This window comes from Mobula hypostoma, chromosome 3 (assembly GCF_963921235.1).
Source record: "Mobula hypostoma chromosome 3, sMobHyp1.1, whole genome shotgun sequence".
Classification (NCBI taxonomy): domain Eukaryota; kingdom Metazoa; phylum Chordata; class Chondrichthyes; order Myliobatiformes; family Myliobatidae; genus Mobula; species Mobula hypostoma.
Window position 1 is genome coordinate 86,212,902 of NC_086099.1, and position 14,229 is coordinate 86,227,130.

The following is a 14,229-nucleotide window of genomic DNA, read 5'->3' on the forward strand; positions in this document are numbered from 1 at the left end:
CAGAAAACTCTAGATCTAGTTTCGAAAGACCTCCTCCTAATCAGAAATCTGTACTGGGAACAAACTGCCACTGCAAGAATAGATGGAGAACTGAGTCAGTTTACGAAAATCAAGAGAGGTGTTAGACAAGGGTGTGTTTTCTCCCCTGATTTATTTAATTTATACAGTGAAACAATATTACAAAAAGTAAGAGACATCTTGGGAATCAAAGTTGGCGGTGAAAACAATAATTTCAAATATGCAGATGACACTGTGTTAATTGCAAGTACAGAGGAAGAACTACAAAACTTAATTGATATAGTTGTTGAAAAAAGTGCAAAAATGGGTCTATCTATCAATTGCAAAATGACAGAATGTATGGTGATATCCAAAAAGAAGGAGAATCCTATCTGCAGGCTGAGAATAAATGGGGAAGACATAAAACAAGTTCAGAACTTTTGCTCCTTAGGAAGCTGGGTGACATCAGATGGCAGGTGTGACTTGGACATCAAAAGAAGAATAGGGATGCAAAAGACACCTTTACGAGAATGAAGAGTATACTGACCAACACTAAACTAGGCATGACAACCCGCCTCAGAGTACTGAAATGTTATGTTTATCCAGTTATGTTATATGGCTCAGAATGTTGACAATATCTAGTAACATGAGGAAACGAACTGAAGCAGCAGAGATGTGGTTTTTGAGGAGGATGCAAAGAATATCATGGATGAAACGAATATCTAATGAGGATGTCATGAACAGAGCAAACACAAAAAGAGAAATAATGTATGAGATCATGAAAAGGCAATGTAACTTCATTGGACATGTGATTAGGAAAGAGGAGTTAGAATACACGGTAATTATGGGAAAGATTGAAGGGAAGAAAGCAAGAAGAAGACAAAGACAAATGATGATGGAGACAGCAGCCAAAGAACTGGAAATGAATACCAATGAATTGATCCACTTGACCCAAAACAGGAGTGTGTGGGCCATGGCAGTCAAAGCTCAAACTGGGCACGGCACCTGATGATGATGATGATGATGATGATGATGACGGTCTTGAACAGTCATAGCATTATGTCCCAATGCTTATATTCAGTGCCCTCACTGATGAAGGAAGCATGTCAAACACCTTCACTAACTACTTGTGTTACCCATTTTCAAAGGTTTCAAAGGTACATTTAATGTCAGAGAAATGTATACAATATACATCCTGAAATGCTTTTACTTCATACATCCATGAGAACAGAGGAGTGCCCCCAAAGAATCAATGAGAGTTAAATGTTAGAACCCAGATGTCCCCTCCAGCTCCCCCCTCCCAAGCGAAAGCAGCAGCAAAACAATGGTCTCCCCTCCCCATCAGAGAAAAAAGCATCAGCACCCACCACCAAGCACTCAAGCGTGCAGCAAAGCAAAAGCAAAGACACAGACTTGCAGTGCCCCAAACACTCCTCGTTTACTCAGTATTTGACATACCACAGGCGCTCTCTCTCCCTAATAAGGGAGAAAAAGGTGTCTCTGTTTCACAGCGAGAGGAGAGACATAAGAAACAATTCGCTGATTTATGATGTTAAGTCCATTGCTTCGCTTTTTCCGAGCTCTGTGCCCAAAGATCTCAGGTCTCTGGGCACACAGCCGGAGATTTTCCTTCTCCCGCGACATACAGATTTCCTGCCGGGACACCGACCTTTGATCCGTCCATCTCCAGAGCCGCAAGATCCCAGAACTCAGAAGGCGAGCAAATCTCTTAGGCCGCATCCTTGGCATATCGAAAAATGGCCAGTCATGAAACCCCGAGAGCAGGTCCCCTTCCCGCAAAGAACTAAAGTCAGCGTGTAACTCCAGGTCAGGATCATCAAAAGAATCCTGAAAGGGGAAAATAGAGAAATTAAAGATAGAAATAGTTGCCGAAGATGCAAGCAAAGGAGTTGCCATAGGCACCATTGTCTCCTCCTGAGCTATGTACTTGTACCTCTTGATCCCTCTGTTCTACAACACTTATAAGGACCCTACCACTTACTGTGCAAGTCCTAACCAGGTTCAGCTTACCAAAATGCAACACTTTGCACTCGCCCATCTGCCATTCATTGGCCACTTTCCTAGTTGATCTACCTCCAGTTTTAGTGACATCTGCAACATTACTAATGATGGCATTTATATTCTCACCCAGATCATTAACATAGGGGACAAACAATTTAATATAGATGACAAGCAAGTTAATACAAATGACAAATTGTCAGAGAGCTTATAATTTTCAGTATAATTTTCATTCAGATTTCCAGCATCTGTAGTCGTTTATCTTTCAATGCAGACAGTTCACCTGTCTGAGCAACTGCTGCTTCCAGGCCAGGACCATAAGAAACAAAAGCAGCAATAGACCACACAGTTCCTCAAACCTGCTTGCCTTTCTATAATATAAGCCAATCACTCACCTCGTGTCCTAGATTCTGCTTAATTCCTATATCTTCTGATCCCCATGATTTCTAAAATCTTGACAACTTCAGTATAGAATACTCTCAAATGAGAATGCTCTCACAGACCTCTGAAACATAGTATTAAAAAACTACATAACACTCTGGCTAAAGAAATTTCTTCTCATCTAAATGTCATCTCTTATCACGACTCTATTTCCAGACTTGAAGCTAGGAGTACCTATATAGCTGAGACTTCCTGAAATGTTATGATCTCAAACATGTTCACTCCAAAGCTTCTGGCTCAGAGTATGTGGTCTGGTTGGGTGGACCATGGCGTAGGTTTGATACAGGACATCAAGGCTACCTGAGAACTCAATCAAGGGTGTGGTTCAGCTCCTAAAAGGATTCAGGAAGAACATCAATATTACACAAGCTCCGAACAAATATAGTTTAAAGCTATAACATATCTTTTCACCGTGGAATCATAAACAGAGCCTTCTGACTCCTGCTTCAATAACCCTACACCTTGTTACAGGGAAAGGAAAAAGAAAGATCCAACAAGAAAAATAGTATTTCTTACAATTTCTGAATGGCCAAAGCACTTTGCAGGCCTATCCCTTTTGTAATAGAACATAGAAACATAGAAAATAGGTGCAGGAGTAGGCCATTCGGCCCTTCGAGCCTGCACCGCCATTTATTATGATCATGGCTGATCATCCAACTCAGAACCCAGCCTTCCCTCCATACCCCCTGACCCCTGAAGCCACAAGGGCCATATCTAACTTCCTTTTAAACATAGCTAATGAACTGGCCTCAACAGTTTGCTGTGGCAGAGAATTCCACAGATTCACCACTCTCTGTGTGAAGAAGTTTTTCCTAACCTCGGTCCTAAAAGGCTTCCCCTCTATCCTCAAACTGTGACCCCTCGTTCTAGACCTCCCCAACATCGGGAACAATCTTCCTGCATCTAGCCTGTTGAAAGACCTCAGGTGTGGTCTCGAATCCTCTCGCTATAAATGCCAGCATACCGTTCGCCTTTTTCACCGCCTGCTGTACCTGCATGCCCACTTTCAATGACTGGTGTATAATGACACCCAGGTCTCGTTGCACCTCCCCTTTTCCTAATCGGCCACCATTCAGATAATAATCTGTTTTCCTATTTTTGCCACCAAAGTGGATAACTTCACATTTATCCACATTAAATTGCATCTGCCATGAGTTTGCCCACTCACCCAACCTATCCAAGTCACCCTGCATCCTCTTAGCATCCTCCTCACTGCTAACACTGCCACCCAGCTTCGTGTCATTTTTGGAATGTGGAAAGAAAGCCATCTAATTTTCACACAATGTTCTGTCTACATATCATACCAAGATTAGAATGTCGAATTGAAGTAAAACCCTCAGTTGTCTTGGACTTACTAGCATTGGAAAACAGAACTGTGCCATTGCTTAATCATAAAGTAGGCATTAATGTTCTGATTCCAGTGTTCCAATCCCCCTGTATGAACAAGTGAACTTCATGTACTGCATGGTGCCATTGACCATCCTAAGCCAGTCAATGCCATCTCCCATGTCCAGCTGCACCTGCATACTAGCATGTCACATGCATGGAGGAGTAAGCAATGACTTCTGACCATGGTTTTCTGATTATATCCAACAATGGACCTTCAAGTACAAAGATATGGGTACCTCTAAAATAAGCATTTCTAGTTATTTTCCAATGGAATTAGGGCTGAATGTTCTTGCAACAGCTCACTCTAATTGAATGGATGGGATCCTATTGGGTACATTGCTCCTTCATTGTTCCAGGATTTCGTGGCTCTGGAGACGAGCAGATTCGAGGTCGGTGCCGGCACAGGAAATTGGTGTGTCATGGGAGGTGGAAGATCGAAAGCAGCAAGCTGGCTGCTGGGTGTGTGCCCAGAGACCCAAGTTCTTTGGGCACAAAGCTCAGAAAAAACGATGCAACAGACTTTTAACATCGTAAATCAGAGAATTATTTTGTTAAGTCTCCTCTCTCGCTGTTAAATGGGGACACCTCTTTTTCCCTTATTAGGGAGAGAGAGAGAGCCTGTGGTATGTTGAATTACCGGGCTAACGAGTAGTCTTTCGGGTACTGCAAGTCTGTGTCTTTATTGATGCTTTGCTGCACGCTTGAGTGCTTGGTGGGGGCACCAATGCTTTTTTTGCTGATGGGGAGGGGGTCGTTGATCTGCTGCTGCAAATGCGAGGGTGGGGGGAGCTGGGGGGGGCTTTGGGGTTCTGACATTTAACTTTCATTCTTTGGGGCACTCCTCTGTTTTTGTGGATGTTTGCAAAGAAAAAGAATTTCAGGATGTATATTGTATACATTTCTCTGACATTAAATATACCTTTGAAACCTTGACTTCATTTGCACTAAATGACGGATATTGCATCCTAACTGTCTACACATACCAGGGCAGTACGATATGGAGAGCAAGCTGTTGCCCATGCAGCAGGCTCCCCCTTTCCACACAGCTGATGAATTCAAAGGAAAGGCAGAAACTGATACAGTTTGGCACCACTGGCATCACATTGATCTCAACGTAGGACCATCTTAGGGACTCCACCTCCAGATTTTTCTTCAGGGCTTACTCCCAAAGCTTTTGCCATGAATGGGTATAGCCATAGGGCAGTGGAAGTTTGAAATAAGAGTTTTCCTTCCCCTGGATGGAAACCTATGGCTGACAAGCCCCATCTGCCTGATGCAACTGGTTTTATAGTGCCAGTAACCTGCCTTTGCCCCTTCTCCTGTCAATAGAAACAGCTCTGGCGGACTTTGTATCTAAGCAACCATGAAGGGCAGGAGCGGTACTTGGTTGTCACAGCCTATTTGAGATGCATGCCACTGAGAGCATTTAATAGGAAATGGGAGCTTATCCTCAATACTCTCCCTAGCTGTGACAAACCTCAGGAAGCATAACTGAATATAAATTCAACCATATCTACAGTATGTAACAACTGGTAAGTCCCAATGATTCCTGTAGCAAACAACTGAGTACCTCTGGACAGTACAAGATTTCACTAGATACTTTTGAATTCTATGACTGGTAACACCTCAACAGGAATATTATTAAAGCCTAACTATAATGAAGAAGGGTTTCTACTTATAATATTGAGACTCGGAATATTTGTGGAAGAGTCTCCGATTAGTCTACAGAAATGGGTGTGTAAAATAGAAACATGCCTCTTTGTGGTTTCTTGAAGCCTGCTGGGGTTACGCTCTGGAAATCTGGAAAAATAAACTGCATAGAATTGACACCTCAAAATGTGCCCAACATTTATTTCAGGTTTGAACTTCACGTAGAATGTGCTGATTTTCAATTTGCTAGCTCTCAATTTAAAGCCATTTTCTGTCGCAGTGAAACTCCCTCAGTTGTAAAACAAAACACTCAGTTCACTAATGCCACTCGGCAAATAAAACCTGCTTAGTGATATATTTTCATGAGTTCAGATCCACAATAATGTGATTGATTTTTAGTGCCACTCTGAAAAGCCACACTTCCCAGGAACAATTAGGATGGCCATAAAATTTTACAATTCCCAGATATTTTAAAGGAATAAGAAAGCCAAATTCTTAAACTAATAGATGCAAGGAACTGCAATCTAAAATTAATTCCTCTAACTCAAGCTTTTTATTTATAAATGATCAAACATGTTTTAAAGATTAACATGAATAAGAAGGATCTGTAGCATTTAGTTACAATCCTACACCTTGCATAACTCTCTTTTACTCTGAAAACAATAAAAACTAGTAAGTAACTCAAATTGAAACATTTTCAATGTGCCATCACCTCTGTGTAATGTATCAACGGGGGACAAACTTCTCGGCATAAAAATTCTCTGCAGTAATATGAAGAATGTACTTCATTAATTTACTTTTTGCATGAGAAAGCAAATGTGGATTAATTTATTAACCTGCATTTTCAGAGCAGATATAGTGAGAAGTGAACTAAAAGCAAAATTGTTATTGCCTCACATTATACTGTATATAAAAGGAAGATCAAATACTTACATGATGGAAAAAAAAACAGCACTCAAGGAAGGCTCGAAATGAATGGAAGCTGTAAAAGAAACTCCCACCATCCAGCCTCTCAGAAATAGAGCACAGCAGCACCACTGATAAGCTGGTCTATTTATCCATTAGAAGTTACAGTCAGCCATCTTTGCAAGGACAAATGCAACAGCATGTGAAAAAAAGTCATGTAAATTTGAGATGAAGCATCATAACCAACTGATTAATTTTAATTATTTTGATTTCCTGCGTAGACTAAGACTTCTATCACTTGGCTTTGTTTACAGATGAGCTCAATGCCTCCGATGCTCACATGTCAAAACACGGAGGAACCATCACAAACTCCCACATCCCCCGATGACTCTGTGATTTCAGTCTCAGAGGCCGATGTGAGAGCATCCTTTAGAAGGAAACATCTCGTCCAGATAGGGTGCCTGGCCAAATACTAAAGACCAATGCTGATGAACTGGCTGGAGCACTCACTGAGATCTTTAACCTCTCGCTTTGGCAGTCTGAGATACCTAGCTGCTTCAAGTAGGTTTCAATTACACCAATGCCTAAGAAGACCATGGTGACCTGCCTCAATGACTATTGTCCAGTAACACTTACATCCACTGTGATGAAGTGCTTTGAGAGGCTGATAATAAAACAAAGCAACTCCTGTCTGAGAAGTAACTTGGATTCACTCTACCAGCACAACAGGTGCCCAGCAGATGCCAGCTCATTGGCTCTCCCCTCAACTCTGGAACATCTGGACAGCAAAGATGCATATAGTGCACACGCGCCAGTCATGCATGCAGCCTGGTACAGCCGTTCCAATCAATTCTTACTTTTTAACTTACGTTATTTTTTGTATCTTTTTTCTCACCGTAACACGTCGAAGCTGCACCCTCTCTAACATGCTGGTAGAGAGAGTTTTTTTGGGGTTTTTTTTAGCGCGGGAAATAGTTTCATCCCGACATGCGGGACAGAAGCAAGGTCGCATTGTGTATTCCAGGGACCAGCTAATGCCGGCCAGTTTAGCGAGCAGAGGGGCGGACACCCCTGTTGAAATCCGGAGGAAAACACACAAAGGATGCAGAGGGGGATCACAAAGTTGAGGAAAGAGGACAAGGTCGAGACAACAGAGACTTATGGAGAAGAGGAGTTCGGTGGGTAATACTGTTTCGGCTGACCGGAAGTGCACTGAGAGCGGTAAGCGTAAAGCAGTTGGGTGCTTACTGATCTGGTTAACAATAGATGATGCAATCCGGGTCATATTACGACAGAGGAAAGTGTTTGTCGACTGGATATTGAACTTTTTACTGTTGGACTTCGGCCACATTCCACCGTGATACAACACTTGGCGGCATGGGAGGTCGTTCCCGCCTGTGGCCATCGAACGTGCAGCTCCTCCCGTGGAGGGTCAGACACCCTGAGCCAATAGACTGGTCCTGGACTAATTTTCCATCTGGCATAGTTTGCATTTTGTTGTTTGATTGTTTGTGGTTTCTGTATTGCTATATTTACGCTCTATTCTTGGTTGGTGCGGCTGTAACGAAACCAAATTTCCCTCGGGATTAATAAAGTATATCTATCTATCTATCTATAAGTCAGGATGCTCCTTATCGACTTCAGCCCAGCATTCAATACTAACATCCCCTCAAAACTAATCAATAAGCTTCAAGACCTTGGCCTCAATATTTCCTTGTACAATTGTATCCTCAGTTTCCTCTGTTGCAGACCCCAGTCGGTTGAGATTAGCAACATTTCCACCATAATCACCATTCAGCACAGGTGCACCACGAGGCTCTGTGCTTAGCCCCCTGCTCCACTCACTTTACACTTAATAACTGTGTGGCTAAGTACAACTCAAATGCCATATTTAAATTTGTCGATGACACCATTGCTGTAGCCTGAATCGAAGGTGATGATGAATCATCATATAGGAGGGAGACTGAAAATCTGGCCAAGTGGAGCCACAACAACAACCTCTTACTCAATGTCAGCAAGACCAAGGAGTTAATTATTGACTTCAGAAGAAGGAAATCAGAGGTCCATACGCCAGTCTTCGTCAGGGGATCAGAAGAAGAGTGGATCAGGAACTTGAAATTCCTCAGTGTTATCACTTCAGATGATCTGTCCTGGGCCCAGCACGTAAATGCAATTTCAAAGGAAGCACAACAGGGCCTCTGCTTCCTTAGAAGTTTGTGATGTTTCAGCATGACATCTAAAACTTTGACGAACATCTATAGATGTATGGTGAAGAGTATATTGACTAGCTGCATCATAGCCTGGCATGGAAACACCAATGACCTTCAATAGAATATCCTACAAGAAGTAGCAGATGCGGCAAGGGTGAAGCCCTCCCCAGTATTGAGCGCATCTGCACGGAGCATTGTCACAAGAAAGCAGCATCCATATCAGGGACTCCATCACCCAGATCATGCTTTCTTCTCACTGCTGACATCAGGAAGGATGTACAGGAGCCTCAGGACTCACACCAACAGGTTCAGGAACAGTTATTACCCCTAAACCATCAGGCTCCTGAACCAGAGGGGATAACTTCACTTCACTCAACTTCACATGCCCCATCCTACAACTCAAGGATTCACTTTCAAGGACTCTTCATTTCATGTTCTTGATATTTATTGCTTATTTATTATTATTATTATTATTATTATTATTATTATTTCTGTTTTTCTTTCTGTTTGTGTTTTCACAGTTTGTTGTCCTTTGCACACTGGTTGTCCACCCTGTTGGTGCTGACTTTCATTGATTCACTATGGCTATTGGATTTATTAATAATAACCACATGAAAATGAATCTCAGGGTTGTATATGGTGATATACATGTACTTTGATAACAAATTTACTTTGAACTTTGAAGATTTTAATAAGGCAATGATTTCATTTCAAGTAATTGGTTTCACTTACATATTTCTTCAAAGGTATTTTTTCGTTGATTGATCAAACAGAGCATCAGTGCAAGAGCAATAGCATGTCAATAACTGCTTTTCAACCACGTCCCTTTTCTCATATGACACGTGAGTTTGATCAGAACTTGTTTTTAGTAAATCTCAGGATGCAAATAAAATCCAGAGGACAATACCTTCCATTTCAGGCAAACACGACGGGCTGAAGGATGGGTGAAAATTTAGCTGAAGAGGTTCAATACCTTGGAAATTGCTATATACTGTACTGCTTGCATACTATATTCAGCAAGTTTTCCACTGAGGTTGCAATTAAACAAGCGGGAGAACCATTGAAGAAATTCACCTCCACTATTCAACTTCTTGAATCCTTTTGAAGTAAGTTCTCATGTGGAAGGAAACTTGCCTTTCTTGGTGAGGGAACTTTAGTGAGCTAAATTTAATGAAGTTGCTGAAGGACGAGGAAACTAGATTATTAAAGTCTGGAGAGAAAAATTAAAAAGTAGGTGTTACTACAGCCATAACAATAAATCTATTATCACTATTAATTTTGCCTTATGGAGATAAAGGTCATGCACTAAATCAGTCAATATAGACTCAGCAGCCACTAGTATTAGATACACCAGTACTCCTGCTCTTTGATGCAAATATCTAATCAGCCAATCACATGGTGGCAAATCATTGCATAAAAGCATGCAGACCATAGTCAAGAAGCTCAGTTTTTGTTCAGCCCAAATATCAGAATGTGGAAGAAACATGATTTAAGTGACTTTAACCACGCAATGTTTGTTGGTGCTAGACAGGGTGGTTTGAATATCTCAAAAACTGCTGATCACCTGTGATTTTCATGCACAACAGACTCTGAAGTTTACAGAGAATGGCGCGAAAAGCAAAAAAAACTTACGGTGAAGTGAAGGGCAAGTCGGTGGGCAAAAATGTCTTGCTAATGAGAGCGCTAAGGGGAGAATGGCCAGACTGATTCAGGAAGACAGGAAGGTGACAGTAACAGAAATAACCATGCATTACAACAGTGGTGTGCAGAAGAGTGTCTACAAATGCATAGCACATCAAATCTTGAAGTTGATGGGCTACAACAGCAGAAGACCGTAAACATTCACTGAGTGGTCACATTATTAGGGTCAAGAGGTGCCTAATAAAGTGGCCACTGAGTGGATTATATGACTTATGTACGACGTTTGTATGTGGTCATAAGCAATGTATGTATTTTATCAGGTTTTCCTTTATAATCCACTTCTGTTAATTCAAGCGTGCTTACTTTTAAATTATTTTCTTCCTTCAGTAAACATTTGCTTTGCTGTTATTTAAGCTTCTTGGAAAGCTTTTCAGAAGAAAAGAACTCAAGTTATCAGGAATAGATCAGTTATTTTCAAGCATTTCCTTACATTTATTTTTCTTGTTCCTCCTCTTCCTTGAAGTGATTTGTTCACACATCTGCTCTATTTTTATCGTTTATACTATGTTCTTTTCCTCTTTTTCATTGTATGTTTACTAACATTATGCATGATCGGGTATGCTTCCACAGAAGATTAGTTAGAATCAACACTGAAAAATAATATTATTTCCCTAGAGCTTTATTGATATATGGCTTACTGTACATGCAAAAACAAGCATTGTAGTCAGCTACAATTGCCCTTTGTGACCTTCACAAGAATTCTTCAAAGACCATTCCAAAGAAATTTTTGAGTCACCAATTATGCAAATAATCGCTGCCGGAATTTTTTAGTGTTATCTTTTTCTTAACTACAGTGTAAGCCATGAAGTTCATCCCACTGCTATATTTTACAATGACTGTGGAAATATTAATTTTTTTCTGATTTTCATATCAAGTCTGTACAAACTATCTAAAACATCACCATTTAGTTTGCTGAAATGTACGCATTAGTGCTTTCTCCAACATCTGCTCAACAAAGATCTTTGTTTATTGCCATGTGTACAACATCTGTTCCTATCAAGTTTAATTACAACAGCAGCTTGCAAGGAAGCTAATTTGCAGTGTTAGGCAATTGTTATGGTCAGTTTATCATTTTTTTAAAACCAGGTTGTCGTTTATTTTGTTTTGACAATGCCTAAAACAAAGACCATTCAGAGAAATAACTGTCCAATAAAAGATGTGACAACCATTTGCATTCAGGAATGGAAAACAAATTCATATATTGAGGAGGAAATTTATTCTCACAGGGGCAAAATGTAGCTTGTAATTAGTCCAAGGCCAATGAAATTTTAAAACAAAGTGCTCTGAATTACATTAATGTTCTTGAAATACACCTAGAAATCCTGAAGTTTTATAAATTCTTTAAAAGCATCATCTGACATAGTTCTTATGTGAATAGCTACCATTAATTAAGCAAAGGCAAAGTAGGCCATGACTTAAATGATTCAAGGAATTATTATAGACTTTGCTTTGCTTTACGGCGATAACGAAGGGTTGTGGAATAGATTGAACTGCACAGAAGATATGATGAATGTGCATTTTTTTAGTGTAAAATAGAGACACCTATCCTGGTCCCATTGACAATGTGGACTCTGACTTTCTTTCACATGAGCAACTACTTGGTGATTGTGATTCTAGTCTGGGTCGAACAGCAAGCTGTTTTAACATACAAATTGATAGTAAATACAGATAGAGCCAGAAATACTCGGAAGGTCAGGCAACGGGAGAGAACTAAATTGATATTTCAGGTCGATGGCTTTTGTGAAATTAGGGCCATTTTGGTATGGATGGAGATCATCATTTATTGGTGAGTATTATGTAGAAAATATACTACTTTGAAAACACCCAGCGTCAGCTGGCAATGCATCCAAAAGGGTGCAGCAGAGCAATTAGTTTTATTTTATTTCTGTTCTCCTTTGAAATCCACATGAACAATTTCCAGAACTGCTATACCCGGTTTCCCTTCTCTAAATGCAGGATGCCATCACATCCCTACCTTTCTCTGGCCTTTGGGCCAATCAAGTCAATTGTCAGTATAAGAAGGCTCTTCTTTTACCACTGAAGTCCAATGGTTTTATGCTGATGAGACCTGGCCCTCAAAATGATCAAGTGGAAATTCTTAGGTGATCAGCTGGCATGCCCTCTAACTAACCCTGAACCCTGATCCAAACAAAATCATCCTAAACCAACCACTGCTTTTGTTTTCTTTGCTTCCTAGCTAGCGTAACTTTGATAATTAATAGCTTACCGCTCTGTTCAGAAGACTTGGGAACAATTCTTATTTGACAACACTATCTTCTTACTTTGTTTAAATTTCTGTGGACAAGCACATGTACGGCTGTTATACTGCATCAGAAGGATGTTGGCATAAAATGTGGGCATAAGAGATGGCCGTGTTCCCTGCAAAGGTATAACCTCTGAGGATACATTCCAGCATCCTGAAGCTCAGGTACCTTGATTCTGCAAACACAACAAAACAGGCAAAAGGTGCTGCAGGGTTAAAGGAAATAAATCAAATTAAAAGAACAGAATAGTTTGTTTTTATTAAGAAAAAGGACACAACATGGCAACTGTGCCTCCCATACAGTGCCCATGTTACATGAACGATGAATGCCTGGAGTGATGTTCTACTACTTTGACCACATTATGGGACTTTGACCTCATTAGTGGTTTTCTCCTGTTCTTAATGATCCTAGCACACAGCAGGTGCACAGCTTTCAGTCACACATAGCCTTCCACATTGTAATAGGGAGCACAATACACAACGGGTGCTGAGTATGCTGTTTGACCCGATAGCACAGGGCAGCAGCACCCCATGGTCAACATTATTAACTCCCAGTCTCCTATTTAAACTGAGCCCATATAATGTTTTTGGCCATGCTGATATAACCCATCCTACAAATCATTGAAGCGTAAAACAGAAATGTTAGCTTTTTAGTTACTGAATTTTAATGCACGTCTATCAATACTCACAAAAAGAGCAACAGAGACAAATATGTTTTATTGTAAAAGCTTGTGTTGAATTAATTAAGGTAAAATGGAGGTCCATTGTAAATAAGACAGGCAGTCTCTGTGGGAAATTTAACTTTGCACTAATTAAATATTTTCCGTTCATTTATCAATGTCAGATAGCTGTTAGTCTCTCCATGGAGAAAAATATGCTGAGGTCCTCCAGAATTTTTTTAATGCAATTCTGATTGAATGTCTTCTACAATTAGCTATATGTGTTTATATTGCATGACTAATTCAGCCATGCCAGAATGATATTCTTCCCACGATCTTTGTTATTAAAGATCTGTCATTCATAATAAATAAAAAGAAATTCAGAATGTTATTGTTCTTAAGTGGGGATTTTTGAAGGTTAGGTCGAACACTGTCAGAGAAAGGCAAGGACAAGGAGGACAATGCTTCATAAATTCTAAAGCAGAGAATGTAACAGTTTTCAAATAATGAAGGTTTTGTGATAAACAACTGCACTTAAAATGAATTCTGTGAAATGTATCAAGAGATTCTTTTCCAATATTTCATTAAATATCATGTAAAGGTAGTCAACATAAAAGCATGCCAGGTAAAATGTGATGATTTTACATTCATTTCAATGTATACCAGGAGATGGATGAAGATAGTATTGTTTTATAAAAAATTGAATGTCGTCCATTCAAAATTGCATTAATGCTACTGCTATGAACAGTAATAAAAATAATGGTTAATGCAGATAAGTGGGTCAGGCCAGAAAAAAATCTGCTATTCATTAGTTTCATGACTACTTAGTGACAGGTGTTGTGAAGGTACCTTTGATTCCCGTTAAAGGCTATAAGATCATAAGATACTGGAGCAGAATTAAACCATTCAGCTCATCAAGTCTGTCCGCCATTCCATCATGGCTAATTTATTGTCCCTCTCAACTCCATTCTCCTGCCTTTTTGCCACAACCTTT